At 46.2% G+C, this 18,753-nt stretch overlaps 1 protein-coding gene and 5 non-coding genes across 7 annotated transcripts in view; all 6 read right to left on the reverse strand.

Moving 5' to 3' along the window:
- SLC38A9 (solute carrier family 38 member 9) overlaps positions 1-18,753 on the reverse strand; it is a 325,631-nt gene that overhangs the window by 274,558 nt on the left and 32,320 nt on the right. The window lies entirely within an intron of this gene.
- LOC134613154 (U1 spliceosomal RNA) lies at positions 579-742 on the reverse strand. The gene has a single exon (XR_010091180.1). It is a non-coding gene; the product is annotated as a U1 spliceosomal RNA (small nuclear RNA).
- LOC134613041 (U1 spliceosomal RNA) lies at positions 1,508-1,671 on the reverse strand. The gene has a single exon (XR_010091072.1). It is a non-coding gene; the product is annotated as a U1 spliceosomal RNA (small nuclear RNA).
- LOC134613033 (U1 spliceosomal RNA) lies at positions 4,548-4,711 on the reverse strand. Its single transcript, XR_010091064.1, has one exon. It is a non-coding gene; the product is annotated as a U1 spliceosomal RNA (small nuclear RNA).
- On the reverse strand, positions 5,789-5,952 carry LOC134613151 (U1 spliceosomal RNA). Its single transcript, XR_010091177.1, has one exon. It is a non-coding gene; the product is annotated as a U1 spliceosomal RNA (small nuclear RNA).
- On the reverse strand, positions 6,708-6,871 carry LOC134613034 (U1 spliceosomal RNA). The gene has a single exon (XR_010091065.1). It is a non-coding gene; the product is annotated as a U1 spliceosomal RNA (small nuclear RNA).

The raw sequence follows: 18,753 nt of genomic DNA on the forward strand, positions 1-18,753 counted from the left end.
CTGCGCTGGGGCCAGGCGAAAGAGTGGGAGAATGCCTCCTTGCTGCTCATGCCTGCATCCCTGATGATAAGGGCAAGTCGGCCCCCAGTGCTGGACTGGCTCGGAGAGCTATTCAGCAACTGCAGCGCAACCTGGCGCCCGTCTCGTCAAAGCGCAGGGCAAAGCATGGGCGGAAAAACCAACGCGAGTGGACGCCTAGCGCGCTGCGTGGCGCGCGCATCCTAGAGGCTCTGGGCGACTGTGCAAAAAAACCCAGGCACCTTTCAAAAGGCTGGGCTGCTTGTGATTGTGTTGCAGTGCCATCTGTTGGTTGTCTTGAGAGCGGCATAGCAAGGAAAGGGTGTTTTGCAAAGAAGTGGAGCAGAGAAACGTCAAGAAACAGTAAAAAGGTGGCGAGAGCGTTTGCGGTGCCAGCCACGGGGCGATTGGGCCCGAGCGCAGAGCAAAACAAGCAGGAGGCGAGAAATGTTTGGGGGGGTCGCAGGAAAAGCTGCAGCGAGCGACCAACCAGCAGACTGCCATGCAGCCTTTTCACCAGTGCCCCCACGCTCTCCATCTATCTTTAAACCAGCACAAATCAGGGCATAGCGCGAACGCAGTCCCCCACTACCATAAATTATGCAGTCGAGTTTCCCGCATTTGGGGAAATCGCAGAGGTCAGCACACCCGGAGTGCAATGGGTGAGCCTCGCCCTGGGAGAACCACCTTCGTGATCATGGTATCTCCCCAGCCAGGTAAGTATGAGTTGGGAAGGGAGAGCACACAAGCGCTACGCCGGCACACGCCTGTGAGCATGGGGAGGCGGGCCCTGCAGTAGCACCCAGCTCCCCTGAGGCACCAGGCATCCCTCGAGCCGGCTGCTCCCTTGGTGGGGTAACCGGCAGCTGCCCCACCCTTGCACTCCTACATGCCCCGGACAGAGGAGCCTTCGCAAAAATGGGCCAACTCCCAGGATGCCTTTCAGCAAAAACATTTGCATACGATGACCACACTCTCCCAGTCAGACAGTCGCAATCACCTTTGTTTTCTAGAGCTCAGTTCCCTCGTCTGCATATCAAAGCACATCGCAGCAGCCTATGCTCTGCTCGGGGAGTGAAGTCTGCACACACCTATGCCAGCAAAAGGCCTTTTAACCCCTTCATCGTGACTGTAGAGGGTCATGGATGGGGGTTAAGCTAAGGAAGCTATAGACGAGGGTAATTACAGAGTAACGATGACACAAATGTTTCAAAATGTATTAATTTATTTATTTCTTTATGTATTTTAAATGCAAAAACCAAAGCAAACCCTCTTCCCCAAAAACCAACAACAACAAAAAAAAAAAAAAAAAAAAAGACCCCAAAACAAACCAGCGGGCAACAGGGAAGCCTGCAATGTCAGGGGAGAGGAACAATATACTTTCTGCACCCAGAAGAGATGCACGGAGGCAAGAACAGGCACCAGGGCAATGCCCGAGGGAGAGACTGAAAAGTTTGCAAAGAGAGATCTATCTTTGAACAAGCACGACCAGGGGAAAGCGCGAACGCAGTCCCCCACTACCATAAATTATGCAGTCGAGTTTCCCGCATTTGGGGAAATCGCAGAGGTCAGCACACCCGGAGTGCAATGGGTGAGCCTCGCCCTGGGAGAACCACCTTCGTGATCATGGTATCTCCCCAGCCAGGTAAGTATGAGTTGGGAAGGGAGAGCACACAACATAGAAACATAGAAACATAGAATGTGACGGCAGATAAGAACCATTCGGCCCATCTAGTCTGCCCAGTTTTCTAAATACTTTCATTAGTCCCTGGCCTTATCTTATAGTTAGGATAGCCTTATGCCTATCCCACGCATGCTTAAACTCCTTTACTGTGTTAACCTCTACCACTTCAGCTGGAAGGCTATTCCATGCATCCACTACCCTCTCAGTAAAGTAATACTTCCTGATATTATTTTTAAACCTTTGTCCCTCTAATTTAAGACTATGTCCTCTTGTTGTGGTAGTTTTTCTTCTTTTAAATATAGTCTCCTCCTTTACTGTGTTGATTCCCTTTATGTATTTAAATGTTTCTATCATATCCCCCCTGTCTCGTCTTTCCTCCATGCTATACATGTTAAGATCCTTTAACCTTTCCTGGTAAGTTTTATCCTGCAATCCATGAACCAGTTTAGTAGCCCTTCTTTGAACTCTCTCTAAGGTATCAATATCCTTCTGAAGATAGGGTCTCCAGTACTGTGTACAGTACTCCAAGTGAGGTCTCACCAGTGTTCTGTACAATGGCATGAGCACTTCCCTCTTTCTACTGCTAATACCTCTCCCTATACAACCAAGCATTCTGCTAGCATTTCCTGCTGCTCTATTACATTGTCTGCCTACCTTTAAGTCATCAGAAATAATCACCCCTAAATCCCTTTCCTCAGATGTTGAGGTTAGGACTCTATCAAATATTCTGTACTCTGCCCTTGGGTTTTTACGTCCAAGATGCATTATCTTGCACTTATCCACATTAAATGTCAGTTGCCACAACTCTGACCATTTTTCTAGTCTACCTAAATCATTTTCCATTTGGCTTATCCCTCCTGGAACATCAACCCTGTTACATTTCTTAGTATCATCCGCAAAAAGACACACCTTACCATCAAGACCTTCTGCAATATCACTAATAAAAATATTAAAGAGAATGGGTCCAAGTACAGATCCCTGAGGTACCCCACTGGTGACAAGCCCAAGCTTCGAATATACTCCATTGACTACAACCCTCTGTTGCCTGTCACTCAGCCACTGCCTTACCCATTCAACAATATTGGAATCCAAACTCAAAGATTGTAGTTTGTTGATAAGCCTTCTATGTGCAACAGTGTCAAAAGCCTTACTGAAATCGAGGTAAGCAATGTCTACTGCACCACCCTGATCTATAATTTTAGTTACCCAATCAAAAAAATCAATAAGATTAGTTTGGCATGATCTCCCTGAAGTAAACCCATGTTGTCTCTGATCTTGAAATCCATGTGTTTTTAGATGTTCAACAATCCTATCCTTTAACATGGTTTCCATCACTTTCCCCACTACTGAAGTTAGGCTTACTGGCCTATAGTTGCCCGACTCCTCCCTATTACCTTTCTTGTGAATGGGCACAACATTCGCTAACTTCCAATCTTCTGGGACTACTCCTGTTATCAATGATTGGTTAAATAAATCTGTTAATGGTTTTGCTAGTACACCACTAAGCTCTTTTAATAGCTTTGGGTGTATTCCATCAGGTCCCATTGACTTATTTGTCTTTACTTTTGACAGTTGAAATAGAACCTCTTCCTCTGTAAACTCACGTGTAATAAATGACTCATTTATCCTTTTTCTTAACTGAGGTCCCTTTCCTTCATTTTCATCTGTAAATACAGAACAAAAATATTCATTGAGGCAGTCAGCTAGACCTTTATCCTCTTCTACATACCTTCCTTCTTTTGTTTTTAATCTAACTAATCCTTGTTTTACTTTTCTTTTCTCATTTATGTATCTAAAAAAGGTTTTGTCCCCCTTTTTTACTGACTGTGCTATTTTCTCTTCTGTGTGTGATTTGGAAGCTCTTATAACATGCTTAGCCTCTTTCTGCCTAATCTTATAGGTAATTCTATCTTCCTCACTCTGGGTTTTTTTATAATTACTAAATGCTAACTTTTTGTTTTTTACTATTTTGGCTACATCTGTGGAGTACCACAGTGGTTTCTTGAATTTTTTGCTTTTACTGACAAGCCTAATGCAATTTTCTGTTGCCTTCAGTAGTGCAACTTTTAAATAATCCCATTTCTTTTGGACTCCATTTAAATTGCTCCAGTCTGATAATGACAAGCGCTACGCCGGCACACGCCTGTGAGCATGGGGAGGCGGGCCCTGCAGTAGCACCCAGCTCCCCTGAGGCACCAGGCATCCCTCGAGCCGGCTGCTCCCTTGGTGGGGTAACCGGCAGCTGCCCCACCCTTGCACTCCTACATGCCCCGGACAGAGGAGCCTTCGCAAAAATGGGCCAACTCCCAGGATGCCTTTCAGCAAAAACATTTGCATACGATGACCACACTCTCCCAGTCAGACAGTCGCAATCGCCTTTGTTTTCTAGAGCTCAGTTCCCTCGTCTGCATATCAAAGCACATCGCAGCAGCCTATGCTCTGCTCGGGGAGTGAAGTCTGCACACACCAAGGCCTTTTAACCCCTTCATCGTGACTGTAGAGGGTCATGGATGGGGGTTAAGCTAAGGAAGCTATAGACGAGGGTAATTACAGAGTAACGATGACACAAATGTTTCAAAATGTATTAATTTATTTATTTCTTTCTTTATGTATTTTAAATGCAAAAACCAAAGCAAACCCTCTTCCCCAAAAACCAACAACAACAAAAAAAAGACCCAAAAACAAACCAGCGGGCAACAGGGAAGCCTGCAATGTCAGGGGAGAGGAACAATATACTTTCTGCACCCAGAAGAGATGCACGGAGGCAAGAACAGGCACCAGGGCAATGCCCGAGGGAGAGACTGAAAAGTTTGCAAAGGGAGCTCTATCTTTGAACAAGCACGACCAGGGGAAAGCGCGAACGCAGTCCCCCACTACCATAAATTATGCAGTCGAGTTTCCCGCATTTGGGGAAATCGCAGGGGTCAGCACACCCGGAGTGCAATGGGTGAGCCTCGCCCTGGGAGAACCACCTTCATGATCATGGTATCTCCCCTGCCAGGTAAGTATGAGATGGAAGGGCCGACTGCACGGACGCAGCTCGCAAAAGCCCCCCTTCAGCTTAAGGAGCATTCCCTCCTGTACCACTCGTCTCTCCTGACAAAACAGGCACCCAGAAAGGCAGCTCCCGAATTCAAGCCTTGCCGTCAAGAGCCCAGGCTTTCCACGCGTGAAGAGCTGCAACCCTCACACGCGTGCCGAGTGGGTGCACTCCCAGGGTACTTTGCAGCAAACCTTATTTGCATACGATGACCACATCTATCCAGGCTTTCAGTCAAGAGCCCGCTTTGCTTCCACGAGAAATGCTAGTCTCGTCTGCATAAGAATGCAAGTGCCAGTTTGCTCCCAGTGGCTACAGAGCAACAGCAGCTGCTAAGCAAGGGCCCTTCCCCCCTCACCTTCCCTTCCCAGGCAGCCCTTGGGGTTTGCAAAGAGAGGAGGGCCAGCGTCCCCCCACTTTGCAGCACCCTCCGGTGCGCCCGGGGGAGCAGGGCGAATCGGTTCAGCTGCGCTGGGGCCAGGCGAAAGAGTGGGAGAATGCCTCCTTGCTGCTCATGCCTGCATCCCTGATGATAAGGGCAAGTCGGCCCCCAGTGCTGGACTGGCTCGGAGAGCTATTCAGCAACTGCAGCGCAACCTGGCGCCCGTCTCGTCAAAGCGCAGGGCAAAGCATGGGCGGAAAAACCAACGCGAGTGGACGCCTAGCGCGCTGCGTGGCGCGCGCATCCTAGAGGCTCTGGGCGACTGTGCAAAAAAACCCAGGCACCTTTCAAAAGGCTGGGCTGCTTGTGATTGTGTTGCAGTGCCATCTGTTGGTTGTCTTGAGAGCGGCATAGCAAGGAAAGGGTGTTTTGCAAAGAAGTGGAGCAGAGAAACGTCAAGAAACAGTAAAAAGGTGGCAAGAGAGCGTTTGCGGTGCCAGCCACGGGGCGATTGGGCCCGAGCGCAGAGCAAAACAAGCAGGAGGCGAGAAATGTTTGGGGGGGTCGCAGGAAAAGCTGCAGCGAGCGACCAACCAGCAGACTGCCATGCAGCCTTTTCACCAGTGCCCCCACCCTCTCCATCTATCTTTAAACCAGCACAAATCAGGGGATAGCGCGAACGCAGTCCCCCACTACCATAAATTATGCAGTCGAGTTTCCCGCATTTGGGGAAATCGCAGAGGTCAGCACACCCGGAGTGCAATGGGTTAGCCTCGCCCTGGGAGAACCACCTTCGTGATCATGGTATCTCCCCAGCCAGGTAAGTATGAGTTGGGAAGGGAGAGCACACAAGCGCTACGCCGGCACACGCCTGTGAGCATGGGGAGGCGGGCCCTGCAGTAGCACCCAGCTCCCCTGAGGCACCAGGCATCCCTCGAGCCGGCTGCTCCCTTGGTGGGGTAACCGGCAGATGCCCCACCCTTGCACTCCTACATGCCCCGGACAGAGGAGCCTTCGCAAAAATGGGCCAACTCCCAGGATGCCTTTCAGCAAAAACATTTGCATACGATGACCACACTCTCCCAGTCAGACAGTCGCAATCACCTTTGTTTTCTAGAGCTCAGTTCCCTCGTCTGCATATCAAAGCACATCGCAGCAGCCTATGCTCTGCTCGGGGAGTGAAGTCTGCACACACCTATGCCAGCAAAAGGCCTTTTAACCCCTTCATCGTGACTGTAGAGGGTCATGGATGGGGGTTAAGCTAAGGAAGCTATAGACGAGGGTAATTACAGAGTAACGATGGCACAAATGTTTCAAAATGTATTAATTTATTTATTTCTTTCTTTATGTATTTTAAATGCAAAAACCAAAGCAAACCCTCTTCCCCAAAAACCAACAACAACAAAAAAAGACCCAAAAACAAACCAGCGGGCAACAGGGAAGCCTGCAATGTCAGGGGAGAGGAACAATATACTTTCTGCACCCAGAAGAGATGCACGGAGGCAAGAACAGGCACCAGGGCAATGCCCGAGGGAGAGATTGAAAAGTTTGCAAAGAGAGATCTATCTTTGAACAAGCACGACCAGGGGAAAGCGCGAACGCAGTCCCCCACTACCATAAATTATGCAGTCGAGTTTCCCGCATTTGGGGAAATCGCAGGGGTCAGCACACCCGGAGTGCAATGGGTGAGCCTCGCCCTGGGAGAACCACCTTCATGATCATGGTATCTCCCCTGCCAGGTAAGTATGAGTTGGAAGGGCAGACTGCACGGACGCAGCTCGCAAAAGCCCCCCTTCAGCTTAAGGAGCATTCCCTCCTGTACCACTCGTCTCTCCTGACAAAACAGGCACCCAGAAAGGCAGCTCCCGAATTCAAGCCTTGCCGTCAAGAGCCCAGGCTTTCCACGCGTGAAGAGCTGCAACCCTCACACGCGTGCCGAGTGGGTGCACTCCCAGGGTACTTTGCAGCAAACCTTATTTGCATACGATGACCACATCTATCCAGGCTTTCAGTCAAGAGCCCGCTTTGCTTCCACGAGAAATGCTAGTCTCGCCTGCATAAGAATGCAAGTGCCAGTTAGCTCCCAGTGGCTACAGGGCAACAGCAGCTGCTAAGCAAGCCCCCTAGCCAACTTACATTTCTATGTTATGCCATAGAAAACATTTTACAGGTCCTACACTGTTCACCCATTGGGTGTTTTCATTCCAATAACATATGAATACAAGTCTTTTTTGTCTTGGATACATTTCAAACTAGTTTTGATGTATCTTTGCATTACATTTTCACCTCAAGGGAAATACATCATAAACAAATAGTTTAGCATTTGACCAATATTTGCATTCCCCTTACATTTACAGTTTTTAAGTGCAATATCATGCAGACTGGTTTTCTATCTATTCTAACTTCATCTTGCTTTGTTTTTCCTTTCTTCTTAATGCTTTTAGGCTCTTTTAGCATTTTCCTCTTTCTCTTAGCAATGAGCTATTGTCACTCTACATATGGTAAAAGCAATAGGTCAATGCACATGGGTGGGAAAATTGTGTGCTGTGCCAAGCAGCACTTCGTCATCGAGAAGCATTGAATCAATGTATTTCTAAGGTAAGGTTGAGCGTCTCTACGAATGTCAGTGCTGCACATTGTGCGCCGCTGACAAAGGAAGCACCTCATGCAGCCATCTGAGTGACTACCACTCAAAATGTTACTAGGCAGCAATGGAAACAGTGTTTTTTGAGAAGCAAGTGTTTATATTAAAGCGCCTGCAGGGATTTACTATACTAACCAAAACAACTACATTAATGAGTTAACTTTTTCCAATGACATGAGTTTTTCACATTTTGGATTATATCTTCTGAAAATGCGCACTGTGCGATTCTTATCCATGTATCCTGTTTTCCAAATTTCATGTCAATTTCTGGGCTGCCTGGCATAATAAATTGCTTTGTGCGAGATTCCAAAGTGAACAGCATCAGGAGTGTGTTTCAAATTTCCGGTTTCCCGGTTTTCTTGGAGAAAAATACATTTCCTCACTCACACAATCGTTGTCTTTACCAATGACTGCTCAATGCTGATTCAGCATTTCTAAATATCTTTTGTAAATACATACTCATTACATTGCAACAAATAGGCAGCTCACTGACATGTGATGACATGTCAGCGGAGATGACATGTTTGACATTCCAAGCCACGCTTCCAGTGTTTGATAGTTTTATGCTATTTACAAAAATAGGTGCCTTTCTGGTGCATAAGGCTTCTCAAAGGCCATTTTAGAGGACAGCAAGAATAATGTGGTGTTTTGCCTACAGCAAATTACGGTCTTGTCTTTTTGTACAGAAACAATGTACATTCGAACATGACATTGAGTGTTCAATTTTATTATTTTTTTTGTAGCACTACAACATTGTAAAATGGGTTCTTTATGTGATGATCAAACCATATGCAATTCATTGCTTTACTGGTGCCTGTCCTAAGTAAAGCATTATAAAAAGAGGGAAACCATAAGTATAAAATCAGCTTTAGCATGACAACGCAGTTATGGTGTATATTTGATGGCGCTGTATAAATCATAAAAATAATAATAAGATTATGCACTCGCAATCTCACTGCTCAGTTTTCTGCCGGTTTGAAGTTAGATCATGCCTTTCCTACCCTTCAGACATTCTCCCCAGCTACTGACCAAGAGGTGGCTGCTCTTCTTTGCTCCTCTCGCCCCACCACTTGCCCGCTCGATCCTGTCCCATCTCACCTTATTAGATCTCTCTCCACTTGTCTCGTGCCTTCTCTAACACACATCTTCAACTGCTCGCTCTCCTCTGGCATCGTCCCTGCTGACCTTAAACATGCCACTGTAGTACCTATACTAAAAAAACCATCCCTCGACCCATCCACCCCCTCTAACTACCGTCCCATATCCCTGCTCCCTTTTTCCTCAAAGCTTCTGGAAAGACTTGTCTTTACCCGTGTGTCTCATTTCCTCAATTCCAACTCTCTCCTTGACCCTCTTCAATCTGGCTTCCGCCCTCTCCACTCTACAGAGACTGCCCTTATCAAAGTTACTAACGACCTAATCGCAGCTAAATCCAAAGGCCACTACTCCATACTAATTCTTCTTGACCTCTCAGCGGCCTTTGACACCGTTGATCATGCTCTCCTTCTTCAAACTCTTCAATCGCTTGGTCTCTGTGACTCTGTCCTCTCGTGGTTTTCCTCTTATCTCTCCCAACGCTCATTCAGTGTCTCCTTTTCTAATGATACCTCCTCCCCTTGCCCTGTCTCGGTTGGAGTTCCCCAAGGCTCCGTCCTTGGTCCCCTTCTATTTTCTCTTTATACTGCCTCTCTTGGCAAACTTATTACCTCTTTTGGATTTCACTACCACCTGTACGCTGATGACACCCAGCTATATCTCTCCTCCCCGGACCTCTCCCCTGCCGTCCTGCAACGTGTCACTGCTTGCCTTTCTTCCATCTCTGACTGGATGTCCTCCCGCTTTCTGAAACTCAATCTCTCAAAAACTGAGCTCCTTGTCTTTCCTCCTCCTAATACTGATCCTCCTCTTTCGCTCTCCCTCCAAGTTTGTGGTACCAACATCAGTCCATCCTTGCAAGCGTGCTGTCTTGGCGTCATACTTGACTCTGGTCTCACCTTTGAGCCTCACATCCAGCATGTTGCCAAATCCTGTAGATTCCATCTTAAAAACATAGCCCGCATCCGCCCCTTTCTTGCACCAGATACTACCAAGGAGCTTGTCCATGCTCTAGTAATTTCCCGCATGGATTATTGTAACCCTCTCCTGATTGGTCTCCCCAATAGCCGTACTGCACCCTTACAGTCCGTAATGAATGCTGCTGCTAGATTGATTTTCCTCTCTAATCGTTTCTCTCACACCTCACCCCTCTGCCAGTCCTTACATTGGCTTCCTGTATGCTATAGGAGTCAATTCAAGGTACTAACTCACACCTATAAAGCACTGAACAACTCTAGCCCCTCTTATATCTCCTCACAGATCCATAGGTATGTCCCTTCTCGGTCTCTCCGTTCTGCCCGTGACCACCTCCTGTCCGTTGTCCGCACTCGTACGGCCAACTCGCGCTTTCAGGACTTCTCGCGGGCGGCTCCCTTCCTATGGAATAGCCTGCCTACCGCCATCAGACTCTCCCTTAGTCTTGCATCTTTTAAGAAGTGCCTTAAAACACATCTCTTTAGGAAAGCTTATGGCCTCCAAGACTAACCCTTACCTCACATACCTGTCTCTTGCCCTCTCCTAAAGGGCAGCCCACCTTATTTGATTGTAAATTCCTGTCCTAATGTGTTTTACACCCCACCTCCTATAGAATGTAAGCTCGTTTGAGCAGGGTCCTCTTCAACCTATTGTTCCTGTAAGTTTATTTGTAATTGTCCTATTTATAGTTAAATCCCCTTCTCATAATATTGTAAAGCGCTACGGAATCTGTTGGCGCTATATAAATGGCAATAATAAATAAATAAATAAATCATTTAGGTTTATGCAGCCTTACTCAAACCTCCCCTGGTTCTGATTTACACAGCCTCCCGGCACACTACCATAAAAAGACCCTTTTTTGTTTCCCTTTTTGCACAGTGTGTTTGATTTACAATTTTTTATCTCCTGCTCTGTTATCAGACTGCTAGACACCAGGCTACTAAGAGTGATCAATGTTTTTATTAACAGAGGAGGACATAAAACTTCTATAGAAAACACACTGCTGTAAGGTCTGATTGATAATGTTATTTTATTTTTTTTCTTGAAGGTTGTTTGAGTCACAGCCAGGTGAGGTGAGGGTGAGGTTAGGGCTGCATCAACAGAAACAAGTGATTTAACATTTAAACAGCAGAAAATGAAGCAGCGGCACTACAGGGGCAACAACTGTACACTAAAACGGCTTCATTAAGCAAAAGGCCTCTTGTTGCTTAGTGTCCCTTTCTTTATTTCTGCGCCATGAAAAAATTATCAGGTAGTATTTAAATGCACAGAGGTTCATAAAGTTATCCAAAAACGTACTTTAGTGACCTCTGTGAGAAATTAAGATCAATCTGAGCAAACGCAAGGATATTCTGAAAGAATTGCCTCCTGCATCTCAGACAATCAGCATCTAAGCTGCTTTCCTGAACAAAATTCCACTGCATTATTTCTGCATTTTCCAAATGAACGAAAAAGGAAATATATCTAGAAGGCAATGATCAAATTGAACTACACGTAAAGTTCACCGCCCTGGTAGAACCATCTTCATGATCATGCTATCTCCCCTGCCATGAATGGGATGTTGGGATGGAAGAGAACAAAACCACTATGCCGGCACACACTTGTGATCCTAAAACCATTTTTTTGGGAGGGGGATTGCCCACTATAACTACAAAAAGTAGGTAATAAGACTGTACCCTCAAGGTAAAAGTTAGTGATTCCAATCCAAGACAACATAACATGGCAGCGCAAGCAGGAGTAAGGAGGAAAGGTACGTAATACATCAAATCAACCTACCGTACATAATTTAACAAAGTATAAAATACCTTAATGTATCAAAAAAAAAAAAGACACCGAGGTGTATGGACGCATGAAAACCGAGCTCCGTCCCTGACCGAGAGTTATACGGGATACCCGGCATCAAACGGCACACATGGCAACTAAAAAGAATCAAAGCAATGCGGGGTACACCCCAGCGACGGATCTCCCGTCCGCCAAAACATGCTTAAGGAGATTTTTTTACGAGCAATCAGACCTGCAAGGACGGAGCAAGATGGCGCCCGCGGGAAACACACGAGGCAGCCAGACGTCCAGCCCTTCAGCGTCGGAGTGCCCGGCAGAGGAATCCGCCTTTGGGGCAATACTTACCCAACTGCCCTCCAAGACTGACCTTGCAGCCATGTTTCAAGGGCTAGAGGACAGTTTTAGCGAAAAACTCCAGGCAGTGAGCGCAGATGTCCAGCACCTGAGCGATAGAGGAAGATACTGAAACTACAGACAGGTAGTGGGTTGAATGCCACACTACACAAGAGATACACTCTGACGCCATCAGACACCTGCAAAGGAGGCTGGAAGATGTTGAAAATCGGGGGCAAAGAAATAACCTGAGCTTAAGAGGCATACCTGAGGGACTGGACGGCACCAGAGAGAACCCCATACAGGTCTTAACTACCCTCTTCAACCACATCGTTGCCAGACCCCCAGAAACGGCCATCCAGTTTGACACAGCTCACAGAGCAGCAAGACCCAGAAATCTACCCCCAGACAGGCCACGAGACATTATATGCAGAATACATAATTTCCCTCTGAAAGAGGAGATCTTTCATAAAGCCCGTCAAAATAAAGAACTATCGGTCGGCGGCCATCAGGTGACCGTGTTCCAAGACCTATCACCGTCCACTCTGCAGGCAAGAAGGGCCTTACGACCTATCACACAGGTTCTGATGGAGAGACAAATCAAGTATCGGTGGAACCCATTTGCTTTAACAGTGACTTATCAGAATAAGACACACCATTACTACGCCAGCGGATATACCTGACTTCCAGAGGGCCCTGAACCTGTCGCCCTCCGAGGGGGAGGACTGGACCGGCCTATCAGGTCACCCACCAAAGCAGTCACAGCAGCGACCTAAATGGCAAAGAACCCCGAGGAAGAGGCGCAGGCAGGCCCAAACCGGAACCGATGCTCATGCCTCGCCCGGAAATAAAGCAACCTGAGCACTGACATGGTCGTACAAGCATATCATTTGCGTTAGATCTAAATTTTGCTACTTAAAACTGCACTAAACTGTGTATATGAGTTAGCTATTATACTATCTTATTGCCAATGTTATGTTTATAGAATGTAGAATATGCCGCTACCAGGCTCCTCTGGCCCTAGACACTAGTAGTACGGTTATATATAAGAGTTAAAGAGGCCCACATGGTGATTGCTAGATATCCAACTTGTCCCCCACTCACTTATGCCTTCACTAGCATAACATTTTCAACCACCCTAATGGAACCCCCAGTTACCCTCAGTCAGGCCACCTTGGTCACCACCCCCAGAGAGGCGCCCCAACACTACTTGTGGACACAAAAATGTCACCCACAAGTGTAGCGCCAAACTCACTACAGATATGAAATTCTCATATCATATTGTACAAAGTTCAAGTTTCCCCCAAGTTTACCCCATCTACACCACTCCTGCCTCCATCATCAGACACTGCGCTACAGTAGAAGGCGCACTCCTAAGGTCCCCCACTAAGACAAGAGGCCGCGCGTACCGTTACTTGGGGAAGCCAACGCTCTCATGCCAACACACTGGCGACGACCCAGCGTACCATCTAGGGCAGTGTTCCCCAACCCCCGGGCCGCGGACCGGTACCGGTCCGTGGATCAAACGGTACCGGGCCGCCCAGGGGTGTGGGGTGTGCGAGCCTGCCGGCTAATGCAGGGCTGGCATTGCCCAAGTGCCAGCCCTGCAATGTGCCTGCGGACCGGAGGGGAGATCAGAGATCTCCCTCCCCAGTCTGCAGGCACTGTGCTGACAGCCGGCAGGGGAGTGAGAGAGGACCCGGAAGCTCTTACCTGCAGCTCCTCCGGGTCCTCCTCTCGCGAGATTTGGAGCGTTGCCGCGGTAACCACGGCAACGCTCCAAATCTCGCGAGAGTGAACTCTAGCCCTGTAACTGGGCTAGAGTTCACCTCACCACCACCGGACCACCAGGGAATCCCCACCGGACCACCAGGGACTAAGAAATGTCCCCCTCCTCCCAGTAAAGGTAAGAAGGGAGGGGGGACATGAATATCTTAATTTTAATTAAATAAATTTTAAAAAAGCCTCCTTACCCCCCATACACACACTGCCCCATAAACACACTACACACACTGCCCCCACACACACACTACACACATTGCCCCATAAACACACTACACACACTGCCCCACAAACACTGCCCCATACACACTACAAACACTGCCCCATACACACACTACACACATTGCCCCACAAACACTGCCCCCATGCACACACTACACCCACTGCCCCACAAACACTACACACATTGCCCCACAAACAATGCCCCATACACACTACACACATTGCCCCACAAACACTGCCCCATAAACACACCACACATTGCCCCACAAACACTGCCCCCATGCACACACTGCCCCACAAACACTGCCCCCATGCACACACTACACACACTGCCCCACAAACACTGCCCCTATGCACACACTACACACACTGCCCCACAAACACTACACACATTGCCCCACAAACACTGCCCCATACACACTACACACATTGCCCCACAAACACTGCCCCCATGCACACACTGCCCCACAAACACTGCCCCCATGCACACACTGCCCCACAAACACTGCCCCCATGCACACACTGCCCCACAAACACTGCCCCATACACACACTACACACACTGCCCCACAAACACTGTCCCCATACACACACTGCCCCACACACACACTACACACATTGCCCCATACACACACTACAAACACTGCCCCATACACAGACTGCACACACTGCCCCACAAACACTGCCCCATAAACACACTACACACATTGCCCCATACACACATTGCCCCATACACACACTGCCCCATACACACACTGCCCCATACACACACTACCCCATACACACACTACACACACTGCCCCATACACACACTACACACACTGCCCCACAAACACTGCCCCCATACACACACTGCCCCACAAACATTGCCCCCATACACACACTGCACACACTGCCCCACAAACATTTCCCCCATACACACACTACACACACTGCCCCACAAACACTGCCCCCCACACACACACTGCAACTCTCACACACACTGCCACCCTCACATACACACTGCACCGCTCACACACACATACACACAATTTTGAGTCTATGTCTTTATGTGACTGTGTTTGTGATTTTCTGACTATGTATGTGTCTGCGTGTTTTTTTTAATATATGTGACTGTTTGGTTTTTTTTTGTCTTATTAAATCAAAACAAGCGGGCCACGGAAAAATTATCAAACGTTTACCGGTCCGCGGCGATAAAAAGGTTGGGGAGCACTGATCTAGGGAACAATGGGTAAGGCAGGTTGAATGTGCGAGAGAAATGGAAGAAATACACTGGTCAGTATTAGGCAGACGGTACAAATACCTTAAAACATGGGAGCCCTGGATTGAGTTTTGGAGACACCCCCCCAGGGATTGCCTTACCCACACCTCCCTAACCGAGGGACCAATCACCCCTAACGTAGACCAAAATAGTCTAAAAATAGGACCAAAGGAGAACCCACAAGAACCGAATCAAGCGCAACCAGGCAGGACTAATACCCCCCACCCTTCCATCCCTCTAGGTTTATTCCCCTAAAGGAATTCCACGCCATAGTAATACATCCTCTAAATGTAAACGAGGTAAGCTGTGGGCATCTTGCACTATAGAACTATATCCGGTACGCCGGAACCGCACAATAAAGGTCGTTCACGCAGCCAAATTAGACGGAAATTAAAAAAAAAAATTATATACGAGGTCTGTCCGGAAAAAGTCCAGCCATTGTTCATATAACGAGGACGGTTTGCAGGACATCGAAGTAACCTGGCAGCCAAGGAGAGTGGACTAGATGTTCATCTGTGAACAATGACGACTTCACTGTACTAGTCAATGGGGGTGCTAGACTCTTTTCTGTACGGTGTGGCCGTCGCATTCAAAATGACTGAGCAAGTAAAGCAATGAATCTGCATAAAAATTTGTGTTAAGCTTAAACATTCCTCCGCAAAAACTATTCGGATGATTCGGATGGCTTTCAGAGACGATGGAATGAGAACAGCTCAAATAAAAGTGTTGCGCAAACGCTCCAAACATGGTCGAGAAGTCTCGCTTTTCCCAAAACTAAAATCACCTTTGAAAGGGAAGATATTTCAGACCATCAGTGAGATTCAGTTAAATACAACAAGGCAGCTGATGGCGATTCGAACAAAGGCTTTTGTAGTGTTTTGAATAGTGGAAGAGACGCTGGGAGACCTGTGTCAGGTCCCAAGGTGCCTACTTTAAAGGGGACTGAGGCGTCATTGTACTATGTACAATGTTTTTTTTATCTTCAATAAATCTCTCTATTTTTCAGATTACATGGCTGGAAACTTTCAGGATGGACCTTGTAAATGTGTATGTATTTATATTTATATATCAATTAATATACAAAACTCCAGAACTTAACAAAAATATCAATCTGCAATATGCGTAGGTGTTAACCTACGCATTATGAATAAACATACTAATCGGCAACACTCAGAGGACTTCCAAAAAAAAGTGTCTTTACTACTGCAAGTCTATTAAAAAAAAAAAAAAAAAAAAAGGATTTTTAGTTTTGTTTGTTTTTTTACATCAACTTTACACTCTATAGGGTCATTATCAAGACAATGCAATAACAATAAATGTGTGTATATATAAGCTTAATAATTAGGTGATTGCAGTCAACCATTGCAGTGTAATCCCATCATCAACTACGAGTCCCGCCAATCGGAAGTGACATCTACAGATAAAACATGTGATCAAGTACGCCAAGTGACCACTTTTAATAAAAGTGTTTCCGGTACCGAATGCTAACTTGTTTGATCAGCAAGCCTGTAATACGGAAATTGCCCCAAATGATTGATAGAAATATTTAATCATTTGAGAAAGACTGCAAAATGATGGTTGTGAGATCAGAAGTTTCATTAAGTGTGTGTGGAATGACACAATATAATCAAGAAACTACATATCTGTAAAGCAACCATACATCGCATCAGGATGAAAAAAAATAGAGCAAACTGGCCCAACCACCAAAAAACAAATATCTGTAACATGAAAGCTTCGTCAAAGCAAGGAATAGTAGAAGAAATATAGAAACAAAGTCAGTAACACAAGCAAGCAGATTTATTATTATTGGCATTTATATAGCCCCAACAAATTCTGTAGCACTTTACAATATTATAGGAGGGGGAGATTTAACAATAAATGAGACAATTACAGAAACAATAGGATGAAAAGGACACTGCTCAAACGAGCTTACAGTATAGAGGAGGTGGCCTATAAAACACAATAAGACAAGAGATAGCAATCAAACAAGGTGAGAGTTAGGCAGAGCTGGAGCAGAGAGTAGAGTGCTACCCTTTAGGAGAGAGCAGGGCTCAGGTATGTGAGGTAGAGGTTAACTTTGGAAGGTCATAAGCTTTCCTGAAGAAATGGGTTTTAAGGCACTTTTTAAAAGATTGATGACTAGGGGACAGTTTGATGGTGGTAAGCAAGCTTTTCCAAAGTAAAAGAGCCTACTGCGAAAAGTCCTGCAAGCGTCAATTGGCCGCAGGGGTGCGAGTTGCGGACAGGCTAAGGTCATGGACCGAGCAGAGAGACAGAGAAGGGGCATACTTATCTGTGAGAAGATATAAGAGGGGCTAGATTTGTTCAGTGCTTTATAGGTATGGGTTAGCACTTCAAATTGACTCCTATAGGATACAGGAAGCCAACTTAAGGACTGATAAAGGGGTGAGATGTATATAAACATGTATATGTGCATAGACTCATTCATAAATGTATAATCATACAAATGGCAGCAGACGAATTTCTAACTGTGGATAAAAAAATATAATAGAAAAGAATGGTGATAAAACAAGGGTTGGGGGGTAAATGGAAGAGAATATGAAAGGAGAGGCATATGTTACAAAAAGAAGAAGGGTAAAATCTCTAGTGAGAAAACCATGTACAGTGGAAGCTCTGTTTACGAATTTAATACGTTCTCCGGGACGTTTCTTATTGCTAATCATTTGTAAACCGAAACACGGTTTCCCATAGGAATGCATTGAAAACCAATTAATCCGTTCTGGAGGTCAGAAAAAAGTAAAAATGAGCTGGCATGGAAACCAACCCACAATGCAGAACACACAATAAAAAGAATGCAAACAACAAAGCTCAGCTCACTACCCTTCCACAGCTTGAGAAATGCACCAAAAAGTCCCAAAACAACTGCAAACAATTTCCAGAATGGCTCCAAAACTCGATGCAAAAGCCGCTCCAACACCTCCACACTCAACGCCACGTGCTAACCACAGGCTGCAGCATGCAGGGGACGGTGCTATAAACCTCCCAGGTGCAATGTGTCTTGGGGAAATTTGCTTTGTATTGCGAAAAAATGTTGTAAACAGAGGCATTATTTTCAATGGATTTTCATTTGTAAACCGAAAATTATGTTAACCGATGCGTTTGTAAACCGAGGTCCCGCTGTATATGTTGAATATAAAATGTGTGCCGTTTATTTACAACATGCAAACAAAACAACTGAAAAAACAAGTGAATAAATAAAAGTGAAAAATATGTCTGTGAAAAAGTGATCAAAAAGATATGAAAAGAAAAAAAGAAAAAAACATTAGAAAAAAAAAAGGGGGGGGGGGAGAGCAAAAATAGTGAACAGAGAATGAAAAGGGCCGCCAAACAACAAAGATATAAGGAAAGTGAAAGCAAAAAAAGAAATAAGGGGTGGCGGGGCCTGACCGCAGAGCTGAACGGACGCAATACAGTGCTGCTCTTGCATCATGCGGCAAATTCTTATGCTTAATAGCCATAAATCGACTATAAAACCTACCAAATGGACCACCAACAAGGAACTGAAGACAGGGGCT

This window comes from Pelobates fuscus, chromosome 5 (genome assembly GCF_036172605.1).
Source record: "Pelobates fuscus isolate aPelFus1 chromosome 5, aPelFus1.pri, whole genome shotgun sequence".
Taxonomy (NCBI): Eukaryota; Metazoa; Chordata; class Amphibia; order Anura; family Pelobatidae; genus Pelobates; species Pelobates fuscus.